The sequence below is a fragment of the Mus pahari genome, chromosome 9, assembly GCF_900095145.1.
Source record: "Mus pahari chromosome 9, PAHARI_EIJ_v1.1, whole genome shotgun sequence".
NCBI lineage: Eukaryota > Metazoa > Chordata > Mammalia > Rodentia > Muridae > Mus > Mus pahari.
This window is the reverse complement of record NC_034598.1, coordinates 85,368,921-85,382,741: the sequence shown is the minus strand read 5'-3', so window position 1 is coordinate 85,382,741 and position 13,821 is coordinate 85,368,921. Positions and strand designations below refer to the sequence as shown.

At 42.3% G+C, this 13,821-nt stretch overlaps 1 protein-coding gene across 3 annotated transcripts in view; it reads right to left on the bottom strand.

Moving 5' to 3' along the window:
* The window catches only part of Nr1h4 (nuclear receptor subfamily 1 group H member 4), a 79,376-nt gene extending 66,346 nt beyond the window's left edge, over positions 1-13,030 (bottom strand). For 2 of the 3 annotated variants that reach the window (XM_029542132.1, XM_021204675.2), the window contains exon 1: positions 12,822-13,015. The gene's annotated coding sequence lies outside the window, so the exon portion shown is untranslated. Of the gene's footprint in view, positions 1-12,821 lie in introns of all 3 variants that reach the window. The other variant, XM_021204674.2, reaches the window with a different exon arrangement.
* Positions 13,031-13,821: the final 791 nt, after the last annotated feature.

Below are 13,821 nucleotides of genomic sequence, written 5' to 3'. Positions count from 1 at the left end.
ACACACACACACACACACACACACACACACACACACACACACACACACAGTCTATAGACTGTTTGTTGCCCCTCAGTTCACACAATGACTATTGGAGTTTCTCCTGTTAGTAGAAGAGAATATTCTACAATGCTAAAAGCTGTTCATTGATCTTCATTTTCAACCCAAATAACGTATGCTCTGCAGATTACTACCATTTGATACTAACTCTGACTTTAGGTTCCCCCTCCGCCTTGGTCCCCTTTTCTCATTTCTGCAGGTTGGCTTAATTGGGTTAGAGTGAAATTCGTATTATGTTTACCAATCTGTTCCTGAGCTCCTGTGCTTCAAGGATCCTCCTGCTTTGTGTAGCTGGGAGCACAGACCGTTCGTGACAGCTACTCTTTTTAACCTTGTGTATTGCTTACATGGCTAAAAAACATAATTCCATAGCACATTACATGTATCTAGTGTTTTATTTTGTTTTAAAATTTTCCTTTTCTATATTAAATGTATTTATTTACTCACTTTACAACCCATTATTAGCCCTTCCTCTCCTCCTAGTACCCCACACAAGTAAGTCCTCCTCCCATTCCCAGATAAGGGGAAGCCCTTCTCTGGGTGTCAACCCCCCCTCACATACCCTTCCCACCCACCCACACCCCTAACCCCTACCACTCATATCAAGTTGCTGCGGGACTAGCCACATCTTCCCCCACTGAGGCCAGACAAGGCTGTTGGTTTAGGGGTGTGGGGTCCACAGGCAGGAAGGTAGGATACAGACTCAGGGATAGTCCCTGCTCCAGTTGTTTGGGGGACCTGCATGAAGACCATCTGTTCAACTGCTCATCTGCTACTTGGCCTAGGTCCAGCCCATGTTCACTCTTTGGTTGGTGATTCTGTCTCTGGGAACCCCAAGGGTCCAGGTTAATTGATTCTGTTGGTCTTCCTGTAGAGCCCCTCCCTGTACTCTTTGAGTCCCTCAATCTTTCTCCTAACTTTTCCGTAAGACTGCCTGAGCTCCATCTACTGCTTGTGTGTGAGTCTCTGCATCTGTTTCCTTTGGCTGCTGGGTGGTGCCTCTCAGAGGACCATTATGTTAAGCTCCTGTCTGCAAGTATAACTGAGTATCATTAATAGTGTCAGGCCTTGGCTCTTGCCATGGGATGGTCTCTAGTGTTTTATAGGTGGATTGTTCTTCATTAGGATTTCTAGGCATCCTACTGTATGTTCATTTAAACGTGGTATCTTCAATTCAAATGACAGGCCCATAATAGTCCCCGAAGGAATGTTGGCTCACTTAAGCTACTTGTGTTTACTAGTTCCCTTGCACAGTTCTGCCAAGTTCCACTATATCTGGTGTATTCCCTTGGGAAAATGGCATAAAGATCACATTCTCCTATTACGATGAGTCTTTGGGTATAATTTATCATGGCTCACCCGAAGAAAAACTCAGTCCCCCCAAGTCTGCCTCATTTGGGTGATTGCTGCTCGCTGGTGAGGTGGGGAGAGGGGGAGTCCACAGTGTTGGTGTCCCCGAAAAGTTAACGACACAGCTGTCTAGTCACAACTAGTTAGCAGGGCACACTCAAACCTATTTTACTGATTTTTTACTAATCCCTACAGGAGCTTTTAAAAAAGAAACTCTTTTATTGGAAATAGTAACACAAGCACTTGCCGTTTTAGCTTACTTTGTGTTGGTAGAGCAAAAAATGCCTGTGTCTAAATTAATTACAAAGTAAAAATGGTGTCTTTGATTCATGATTATGGTGGCTCTACCACGGTGGTAATGTCCTGGCAAAGGTGTTGTGGCTGCATCAGAACATAGTTGAGAAATGGAAAAAGAAACTCCGTTATATAGAAGGAGTCACTAAAATATTTTCTGTAATATATCTGAATTTCTTTTAATTCCAGAGGCTTTAAGATTTTAAACACTTAAACTTTTTCTCTATTGAGTTTAATTTAAGTTATTGCCCATATTCACTCAATCAAAACTACACCTTGCCTTGCAGTCTGTTTCTGCAGATGGATGACTGTTCCTCTGAATCAAAGCACAGAATAGAGAAAGCGGTCTCTCATATAATATAAATGCAGACACATCAGGCTCCACCCACAGGTAGGTGACATCTCATAGCTCCAAAGAATCAGACATGCTAGAAACACAGCTAACTGTTTTATATGGTATGCCAGGACAAGCAGAAACTGCCTGGTTATATTTACACACACACACACACACACACACACACACACACACACACGTCAGACAGAGCAAGCAGGAAGTGTGAGAAGGGCATACACCCTCAAAGTTCACTCCCTGATGAACTTCCTCCAGCAAGCCTGCGCCTCCCAAAAAGTTCTATTACCTCCCCAAAGAACAAACCTGAGTACAAAGTGTTTAAATACATGAGACCCCGGGTGACATTTCTGCTTCAGACTATCACATGCATGTACAGAAGTCACAGCTGCGTTCTTGTAGAAAAAACACGAGATCAGGAATACCGTATCTGTTCTGAGTTCCTACAGCTTTGTGTGCCACCTGGAACTAGTCACTCTACCCCTAGACTCTACAGCATAAAGTTTTAAAACCTTAGTGTCAGGTTACTGCAAAGATTAAAGGGTCAATCTTTCTCATACTTCAACACTTATATAAAAAGGGTGACATGAATGAAAATAGATGTTCGCCATATTCCAAATGTCAGAAACAGAACTTGTCAATCGATCATCAAAAGAATGGATACAGTAAATTAGCATTGTATGGACACTTTTGGAATTAAAATGCCTGTAAACTGAACAAAACTATGACAAAATGAACCGGGACTTTGTGTACTCACATGGATAAGTGAAAAGCATCATATAGAACAGAAGATTCAGGCTTTAGAATAGTACATAGGACTTGATATCATTTACATGTTCTTAAAAATCTGCAAAGCTCGTTATATTACCACTGACACTCTGCTGCTGGGCTCAGTGAGCTGTGACCTGAGAGCTAAGGGTTTCATTTGCCCTTTGGTCTTTAGCTGCTATAAAGCTACAAAGACAGAGTAGAAAAGTTGCAAAACAGTCCACGTGCTCTGCAAAGCCTGAAATAGTCTCCCACTCTCTTCCCTTCACAGAAAAAGTTTGTAAACCTTGCTCTCATTGCATCTATCTGTCTACATATGAATATTTATTCATACATATGATATATAATAATTTAAATATTAATTTATACAATTATAAAGTATGTATAGTTTATGATATTATATAATTATCTATTATATAATAATATAAATATAATAAAATAATAAGTGAATATTTATTCATATGAATAAAAGCAATGGCTCCATTACTCAGAACATTACTGAGCTGGGTGCATAGAACATTTCTATAACATCCTTAATGCTGTCTTGATTCTGGGTAACAAATACAAGGGGAGTAACTACATTATTCTTTGCATGTTAAAAATATTTCATAACAAAAAGATTGAGCAAACTTATATACCCATTATATACAATTCATATCCACACGTATACGTAGCGAAAGTGACTGAACGAATCCTAATGCTATAATACCAAGAACTTACACAGCTGTAAAGACATGGGCGCTCATACAGAGCTTCACTCTTAATCCTCCTAAAAGCTTGGAGAGAAAGTAGTTTCTTCCCATAAAATGTTTTGACGGACTGTGATCAGTGAGGATATGCTGGAGATTTGGGGTGACACAATGAAATCTGTGTTTGAGCAGAATACTCTGGGGACTAGAGAAACGCCTCGGTGGTGAAGAGCGCTTGCTGCTCCTGCAGAGGACCCGGGTTCAGTTCTCGGTGTCCACTTCAGGCGGCTGGAAACTACCCATTTGTTCAACTCCAAGGGATTTAATTCTCTTCAGGCCTCTGTGAATACTTGAACTCAGAAGTGCACACACATGCACATGGACACACACACACACACACACACAAATAAAAATAATAAAATACATTCTTAAAAATAGTACAGTAATAGGTGTTAGAGAGATAGCTCAGTGCTTACTGACCTTGCAGATGACCTAGGATTAGTTCCCTGTACATACACAGTGGTTCATTACCATCGGGAACCTCACTTCCAAGTGACCTGAGCACACACCCCCCCCCCCGACAGGCACCTGGACACACATGATATACATATACTTACAGAGGCTATACTAGTTACTTTTCTCTTGCTGTGACCAAAAACAGCTTCCAGAAGAAAGAGTTTGTTCGGGGTTAGGGTTCCAGAAAAATAAAGACTCCATGATGATGGAGAAGAGGCATGATATCAAGTGTCAGGCATGGTGACAAGAACAGGAAACTGGGAGCTCACATCTCAACTAAAGGAGGCAGAACAAACGGACTGGCATGTGGAGTTGAAATCTCCAAGCCTGTCCCCATGATATGTGTGATATGCGTCTTCCTGCAAGGCCACACCCCCTCAACCTCTCCAAACTCCACCACCATGTGCTCAACTAGCTGAAATTATGTGGACATTTCTCACTCAAACCAGCACAGGAAAAACACTTATACACATAAAATAAAATAATACATATTTATTTTTTTAAAAAAAAAAAAAAAAGAAGAAGAGTGCTCTCACAGAAATGTTGGAAGCAGAAATAAGTCTATGAATAAGGGAAGGGAAAAATTAGAAAATGGTCAGTAAAGGAGGATGATTGGAGTATACACCAGAGACACAGGGATTTGTAGGCACAGGGAGAGAGGAACTAGAAACAGCGTAGTCAAAGGGGAATGAAAGGGAGGAAGAAACCTAACAATACAAAGGGTAAGCCTCAATCTTGGTGGAAGCGGGGACAGAATGTTGATTTTATTTGATGTCTATTCCTATGAATCTACAACAAAAGATTTCATTTAAAACCTTGGGAATAATGCAGCAGAGGACTGCCTTGTCTGGCCTCAGTGGGAGGGGATGCACCCAGTCCTGTAGAGACTCGATGCACCAAGAAGGGGGCATGCCAGAGGGGCCACCCTCTCAGAAGTGAAGGGTGGGGGCAAACTCTGTGAGGGGGGTCCAGGGGGCAACATTTGGGATGTAAGTAAATAAAATGATATATAAAAATATAATAGTAAGCATATAATATATATTATTTATTAATAACAAATATAAATAATAAATATATATAAAACAGCAAGTGCCAAGACTATGTGAAATATCTAAAATATATATCAACATTTTATAATAATATATTGAAATAAATATTATATATAAATTAAAATTTTATTCCTGGAAAAAGAAAAACCTGGCGAATAAATTCTAAAGGGGTATGTGCTGTTTGCTTTTATTGTGATAGGACATAGAGTTCTGGCAGCATGGACCCCCACTTTCCGGTTATCAATTTTTACTTATTTAGATACTATGTGTCACAGGAAGTTCGTGGTAGAAACAGAGATTCCACTAGCATAAGCCAATTTTAAGTGGAGACCTTGAGTAGATGCTGCTCCAGTTAAACAGCACTGGCTGGTGTAGAGTAACTGGGTCTTGAGAGATGCATGTAAAAGCTCATTGCATGTGTGGACTCACTGTGCACAGTCACACAAAAGCAATGGTTCACACTGTCCTATGAACACAGATCTGTGAAACAGACTGTGGTAGGTCATTTTTCTTTCTTTTTTTTATTGAATATTTTCTTTATTCACATTTCAAATATTATCCCCTCTCCTGGTTCCCTCCCATCCTGAAACCCTCTATCCCATCCTCCCTCCCCCTGCTTCTATGAAGGTGTTCCTTCACCCACCACCCACTCACTCCCACCTCCCTGCCCTCAGTTCCCCTACACTGGGGTGTCTATCGAGCCTTCATAGGACCAAGGACCTCTCCTCCTACTGATGCATGACAAGGCCATCCTCTGCAACACATGCAGCTGGAGCCATGTGTACTCTTTGTTGATGGCTTAGTCCCTAGGAGCTCTCGGGGGACTGGTTGGCTGATATTGTTGTTCTTGGTAGGTTATTTTTTTTTTTTTAAGATTTATTTATTTATTATATGCAATAGTTGTCTTCAGACACTCCAGAAGAGGGAGTCAGATCTGGTTACAGATGGTTGTGAGCCACCATGTGGTTGCTGGGATTTGAACTTAGGACCTTTGGAAGAGCAGTCGGGTGCTCTTACCTGCTGAGCCATCTCACCAGCCCGGTAGGTTATTTTTTAAAGCATAACTCATCGTTGTGACTCCATGTTCAGAGGGAGCCAAAGATTCAGTGCAAAGGTATGTTGTTAAGGAGAAAGAGAAATGAACCCTAGAAAAAGGATAATTTTTCCATCTGTCTCAATATTTACTCCATAGGTAAATAAACTCCAGAGTCCATTGATAGGTCTTTTAGTCATGAATGAGCTCTAAAACTCTAACTTACTGACGCCTTCTCTTTCTGTCTGTCTTTTTGTCTTTCTGCCTCTGTCTCTGTCTCTGTCTCTCTGTCTCTCTGTCTCTCTGTCTCTCTCTCTGTCTCTCTCTCTGTCTGTCTCTCTCTCTCTCTGTGTCTCTCTGTGTCTCTCTGTGTCTCTCTCTCTCTCTCTCTCTCTCTCTCTCTCACACACACACACACACACACAGAGCATTCAAGCAAAATGCATTAGTGTATACAATGCCATCTTAAGCCAGAAGCTGATCTTGAAAATCCTCCCATAAATAATGAGTCTACTGCAACCCTTGAATGGGCTGTCACTGTGACTTAATTTTATGAATAGAATTGTACTACTTCTGAGGCTATTCCTGAAGAGGACATTGAACTTTATTTTTGCCCCCTTGGAATGCTAATATTGACATATGAAGAAGAAAGAGACTCAGATACAAGGGTATCAGCCAACATCAAGTCCACAATGTGAAAGCAAAGACTTAGCTAACTTAGCTTTGAACAGTTGAAAGTAATCGAACAATTCAACTCAGGCAAAAAATATTGAAAGGTACAGAATCAAGCCATTAAATTAGGGGATACAAGGGTAGCCTCATATAAAAGCATATACAAACCCTTTCAACAATATGACATATTGGCCATTGTCTTATCTAAAGTAAGCATGTTCTTAAAGGAACTGTATTCTCTTATAAAAGCATCTAAATATCAATTTCTGATTCATTCACTCAATCAGTCAATATACATTTATTGACTCTTTGTTAGACAATCAGCCATATAAAAGCCCCAAATCTATCATCATTATTATTATAACAGAAGAAAACCCTAGTCCTAACAAGAGTATAAGTCGGGCACTTGTTCACCAACTCATTAGTTCTCTATTATGTTCTAAGCTCGGATTTAGGTACTGGGAATACAGTGGTGGATAAAGCAAAAAGCTGGCTCACGTTCCAACAATAAATACACGGCTAAACAATAGTGATCATAATAAAATGAAAGAGATAAATATAAAGGGGTATAAGCGGATACAAGTAGGTGACCAGAGAAGAGTTCTCTTAAAAGTGGACCTTTAGAGCTGGAGAGATGGCTCAGCAGTTAAGAGCACTGGCCACTCTTCCAGAGAAAATTGGGTTTAGTTCCCAGCACCCACATGGCAGCTCACACCTGTCTGTAACTCCAGTTCCAAGGCTTCTGACACCCTCACACAGACATACATGCAGGAGAAAGACCGATGAACACTAAATAAAAATACATTATTTTTTAAAGTGGGCCTTTAAACCAAAGACAGTTATCTGTGAAGGGCAAGAAGCATGCTACACAAAGGAGAACTAAGACCTGGGAAGCATAAAGCAAGGCTACAAGCCTGCGCTTAGAGTGTTGAAAGGGAGATGCAGGTCCAGGAATGTGGGCATGAGTCACCCAGTGGACATCTCTAGGAGATGAGGCCCAAGAACACAGCTCCCATGGCTGAGGGAGCTTGGAATTTATCCCAAGGGGAAGTCTCTGGTGGTTTATCAACAGGAGTGTGACTCAGAGAATGAGGGAAATTTTTCAGAGAACAGAGGCTGGAGTCTAATATTGAAAGAGGGCTGGAGAGATGGCTCGAGGATTAAGAGCACTTGGTTCCCAGCACCCATATGGTGGTTCTCAAGTGTCTAGAACTCCAGTTCTAAGGGATCTAATGCCATCTTCTGACTTTCCTGGGTACCAGGCATACATGTGGTGCATGTAAGGAAATGAAAGAAAGGGGAGAGAGAGAGAGAGAGAGAGAGAGAGAGAGAGAGAGAGAGAGAACATTAGATAGACTGGGAGAACATCGTGTTGGAAGTGTCTAGAAGTGAGTGTTCTGAGCAACTTTAAACAGCTCAGATCAGTGGAAGTCTAGCCAGTTGAGAAATTGTATCAAGAAAATCCATTACTGATTCAGAGATGAAAACAAAGATTTCTATCTAGCATTATGCTTGGAAAAGGATTCCTTGTGGTAGCTTCAAATGTATTCTACTTCAAAATTTACTGAAACTATTTGACAGACTAATGGGAAGTTACATTGCTATCTTTATACTATCATGGGTTAAGGACTAATTTTACTAAGGTACAAGTAGGAAAATAATAATTTTGGCGACATTAACACACAGCACAGAAATTAGAAGCACTATAAACAAAGCTAAATTCTGAAACTAGGTGATATTTTTAATGCAAGTAACCACGAAACCATTAGAACAAACATTATATACATAATTCTTATAAATAAAATCAGGGTATACACTATGAGAAAAGAATCTATTTTCAATAAAAGAATAAAAAGGATCCTGTGTTCAATCTAGAGTAACACACACAAAATAAATTTAAAAATTTTAAACACAATAAAAGAAAAAATACTTTTAAGAAATGTGTAGCATTTCTCTGCTGCTGGAGCGAAAATTAAGATCTCTACAGGAAGACATAAAATATTTAAATAATTTGTGATGGGAGGAGCTCTAGGCTCAAGGAAAACTGAGCAGGAAACTGCCAGCTACTCCCTTCTGCCACACAGGCACAGATCACCCTCTGCCATCTGCATCCTCTACCAGAGTGAACTGATGTAGACATGTCCTTATGTGGCAGACATCATAGTCTGCCTTAAGGTTCACTCTTAGGGTCCTATGTCTGACAGGTTTTTACAAATGTGCAATAAACAACTGCATGTACCCTGTAGTATCATTTACATTGGGTTTGTTGTCTAAATAGTCTTTGTAAAATGTATGTAAATAAAGTTTCAAAGGAAACTTGTATCCTAGCATCTAATCATTACCCCAAACTTAGAGCTGAGAGCTCTATGGAACAAAAGGTTTCCAAATCCATACTTTAGGATGATGTTACTGTCTAACCCTGGACTGCAGTCAGCTTCTGCTTCTCCAGGCCTGCAATGGTGTGGACTGGTGTCTAGGCTGAGAACTCCCACAGTTCTCTGGCAACCGGTACTCTCTGGCTTTATCTAGTCCATCAGAGACAAGCTCAGCCCCAAACAATTGGCATCCTCTGGTTGGTTGACGTTCCTCAACAGGGCTCTTCTCTCCATAGCCACATGAATTAATGACATACCTTCCAGATGATGGTGTCAAGTACATCCACAAGACTTCAAAACACAGAGCTATGCTGTTCTTTCTTCCTTTGAACTGATAACATTAATTAAAATGAAAGAGACTGGGTGTGTGGGAGATGTCTCAGAGGGTAAAGGCCCAGACACCTGGATTCAAGTCCTGAAAACCATATGAAGTGGCCTGAGAGAGCCAACTCCACAAAATTGCCCTCTGATCTCTACACAGGTTCCATGGCCCATATGCTCCACTCCATAACATGTACACACCAAACAATAATAACTTTAAGAAAAATTAGAGTGAGAGACTCAAGTTACCCCAAGGCTCACTAAGGCCAGGAGAAGTTCATCTTAGCCCACTTTAAATGGGAGGGATATTTCAATATTGTAGTAGGATCTTGAAAAATAAAAGTTAATAAAATATTTCCTAAGTATGACTTTGAATCACCAGGACCCTGTTAGTAGTTCTTAGGCCTAATAAACCATGTTATCTTTTATCCTGCAAGCTGTACTATATTAATGTTGTCTTGATACAAGTGTACGAAGTGGAGAGTTTTTTAACATACACACACATTCTTTAGAAAGGGGTAACTAAGGGAAGGAATAACTCAAAGTGGAAAGCCAAAAGGTTCAGCTTGGGGGAACGGGGAAGAAAGAAGAGAAGGTGGTGGTGGTGGAAGAGGAAGAAGAGGAGGAAGAGGAGGTGAAGGAAGAGGAGGAGGTAAAGGAGGAGGTGGTTGAGGAAGAGGAGGAAGAGAAGGAGAAGGAAGAGGAGGAGAAGGAAAAAGAGGAGGAGGAGGGAGAGGAGGAGGTGGTGGAGGAAGAAGAGAAGGAGAAGAAGAAGGAGGAGGAGGAAGAGGAGGAGGAGGAGGAGGAGGAGAAATAGCAGCAGCAGCGAGGATGTAATTTTGTGTGACAATGGTTGTGTCCCCATGCAGCTTAGGACTCAAGAAACTCACATCCTGCTGCCTTTTAGCTCCATCTCTGCTGGCAGAAAATGTGTGGGCAATAAGAAATAGCCAGGAGGAAGCTGGTGGCATAGCTTAGTGGTAGATTTTGTATTTAGTGTGCACAAGGCCCTAGGTTCAAATCCTAGCCCTACCACCTTCATAAAAAGATTGGGGGTTGGATTTCTTTTACTTCCCACTCCATGTCATGTGGACTAAAGGGAAAATGAGACTAGAAGCAAAGTGGGGGGATGTTTGACCCTTCAAGAGAAAAGCCTATTTCCTTCCTTTCCACCCCCAGAGCCTTTGAAACCCTTTTATATCCAGACAAGGACTGCTGCAACATCTACCACCCACGGCCTCTGTGAACCACAGAGCTCGGGTCCCTTCCAGAATGTCCCTAAATCACTGGATGCACTGGGATCATTCCAGGCTTTAATTAAGATGCTGATAACTGAAGTGTCCAATCAGCTCTTGCAGCCTGGTGGGTTACAGAGCACAGAGCTGCACTCTCCACTTCCCCTGCTGATAGGGCACTCATTAGAAAAATTCCCTGTGCATGAGGTTTTAGGAATCCTCAAAATGTTTGTGGTTTTCAACAACCAACCCTGTCAAACTGAAACAGCTGCCAGCTGTCAATTCCAAGTTTTCTCCAGACCACAACAAGATCAGGGGAGCAAGGACACAGCCACACTCCAACCAAGTCCTGCCCCTTCTTAGCTGTCTGTCCAAGAAGAGGTAACTCATCCTGTTTGAGCCTTGTTTTTCTTGTCTGTAAAATGGGTACTCACAGGACTTCCACACCACAGAGTGCAATTGTGAGAAGGAAACAGGCAGTTTATGTAAAGCCTGGGACATTTAGTAGACATGGAATTAAAGTTAGCTTCACCTCTTTCTCTCTCTTTCCCTGTCTCTCTGTCTCTGTCTGTCTCTCTATGTCTCTCTGTGTCTCTGTGTCTCTATTTGTGTCTCTGTCTGTCTTTCTCTCTGTCTCTCTCTGTGTCTCTCTCTGTCTCTGTCTCTCTCTCACTCACACACATACACACACACACACACACACACACACACACACACTTCTCCTTTCCTCACAGGGTCCTTGGGCCTTATAACTGCTGTGTACCCTGTATAGTTTGCCCTGATCTTGGAGTCAAGCCAAGGATGGCACCATGTTCCTTCATCCTCTGCAGGAGAGCTGTGTGCTGAGAAACACTGTCTGGAGAACAAAGCTCTATCCTGTCTAGAACTTCATCTGTGAATTGGGAGTTACATCAGTACTGTTACGACACTGTCAGCAAAACAGAAGTGTCCAGGGAGCAAATGGCACAGGTTCACCATTTGGGAGGGGAAGGGCGGAACTCGGAAATGAATGTGTCTATCGTTTTAGAAAACCAAAGCCAAGAACACAAGAAAGCTTCCAAATTATCTTTCTATATTTTTCTACCCCTCATGCCCACTTTTAAAGGAAAAGAACATGCACACATACAAACACACACACACACACACACACACACACACACACACACGCACATTCACATGTGCACACTTTATGAAGGTATGGTTGACATAAAAAGACATACAATCATCATAATCTACACCATAACCCAATTCATCTTCCCCTACTGTTTCTTCCTAATTTTCTTCTTACTACCATGAGCTTAAGGGTTCCTAGCCCTGTCTGTCTTCAGCATGGCTGCAGGGGCACTAGGAGAGCATCCGTGACAGCTAGAGTGTCAGATCTGCAGAACCCAGGTGGCACTTACTCACGCTGAGAACCCGAGACAAGTCATCGGTTATCCCCAGCCCCTCCTTTCTAAATAAAAGTCCAATTAGGAAGAATTACCCGAGTTCCTCGCTTGCCTGCATCACTGTGGCAGTGAGCAGACCTGCGGGCCTTATCTATGGCTTCCCCCTAGGGGTGCTTTAATAATGAAGTTCTTCCTCAGGATTTTCCTATCTCTTTTTTAATATTTCTCTGATATTAGTGTTAGAAGCGGGAGGCAATCGACGAGAGGATAACTGAAGCTCAACGAGAAAGTACTTTGAAGCTACTCAACTAAGGAAAATCATGTCACTGAAGTGTGGATTCAGTAGTCTGTTTCAGTCCATGGTCACCTGACAGATAGACACGGAGATTTGGCAAACCGCCAAAAGGCAGCACACAGCATAGGTCAGATTTTCCTTAGGATCAGCATTGGTCCCTATTTTTTTTTGGAAACCCACTATTGGCAGCAGTGCCCCTCTGGGGGACCAGAATGTGGAAGGGATGGTTATCAAGTTTTGTTCAGTAAGAAAGCAGCTTCAGCTCTCATCTTTCCTCCTGGTGCCTCCATAGTTTTACATCAAACTGCTAACTCTCATGTTCACTTGTTGACTAAACTCACAGGTCTCTAAGAGCAGCCTGAGAGTGTTGTTCTTTCGCCGCTACCTTGAGAGACACACTCCCACTTCCAGACGACTAGGTACTTACTTGGATTGCTTTGGGACAGAGATGTCCAAGGCCCTGAGAGGATTCGGAGCCCAGTCTTCCTTTCCAATTTTTGCTGTAGACGCTCAGAACTCGGTTCTTCTCCGGGGTGAGATGGGGAGACAGTGGGCTGAGGAGGAGAAGGAGGAGAGACTGAAGTAGAAGCCTGGGTGACCACAGGCGGCCTTCCGGCATACGCTTCAGCATCTCTCGCTTGGCTCTGTGCCTCATGGACACAGATTAGTCATTAACAGTCCTTCCCTGCTAAAGGATGTAAACACGGAAAGGAATCTCAGAGAGCCTTGGAATTGCCAGCACAGTCCAGAGACAGGGAAAGTGACAGGCGCCAGAGTCTCACGGCTCACCTTGCATAACAGGTCTGCTGGCGGTCTTGTAGGGTCTTGGGAGCCCAGATTTCTGCCTCACTCAGCAGTTTCTTTCATAGTATGGTCTCTACCTTCCTACAGCTTACCTAGTGCGGGCAAGTGGTTCAGAATTTTCCTCATGGCAGTATATTACGAAGGAGAAGGATTTGGTGCTGTGGTGGTATTTGTCAAGACCTTGCTGTTGTGATTTGCATATGACCTGAACCTGGAAAAGGAGAGTACATGTTGAAGACTTGTTTTGAACTGTGGAGCTTTGAAGAAGTCATCAGATCACAGAAGAACTAACTTCATCCATAAATGAATCCCATGATGAGTCCTGTGACAATGAATTATATATTCTAGTTAGCCTAGTACAAGAGACAGGAAATCCTGCTGTTTATTGACAAGCTATAAGCCTAGATTGGGCAGGTTTTGAGCTATTCTAACTGACATGCCAGCCATATGATCCTTATCACTTGCTGTTGTGTCTTCCCAGCCTATTTTTGCTCCATCAGCCTGTCCTCAGGATTCCTTGGTCCTGGCCACGTGTTTGTGGCCTATCTCCTCTCTGGGCGGCCTCCTCCTCTCTCAGTCTCTTTTCTCCTTCCCTGGTCTCTCCTGAGACCCATCACTCCATC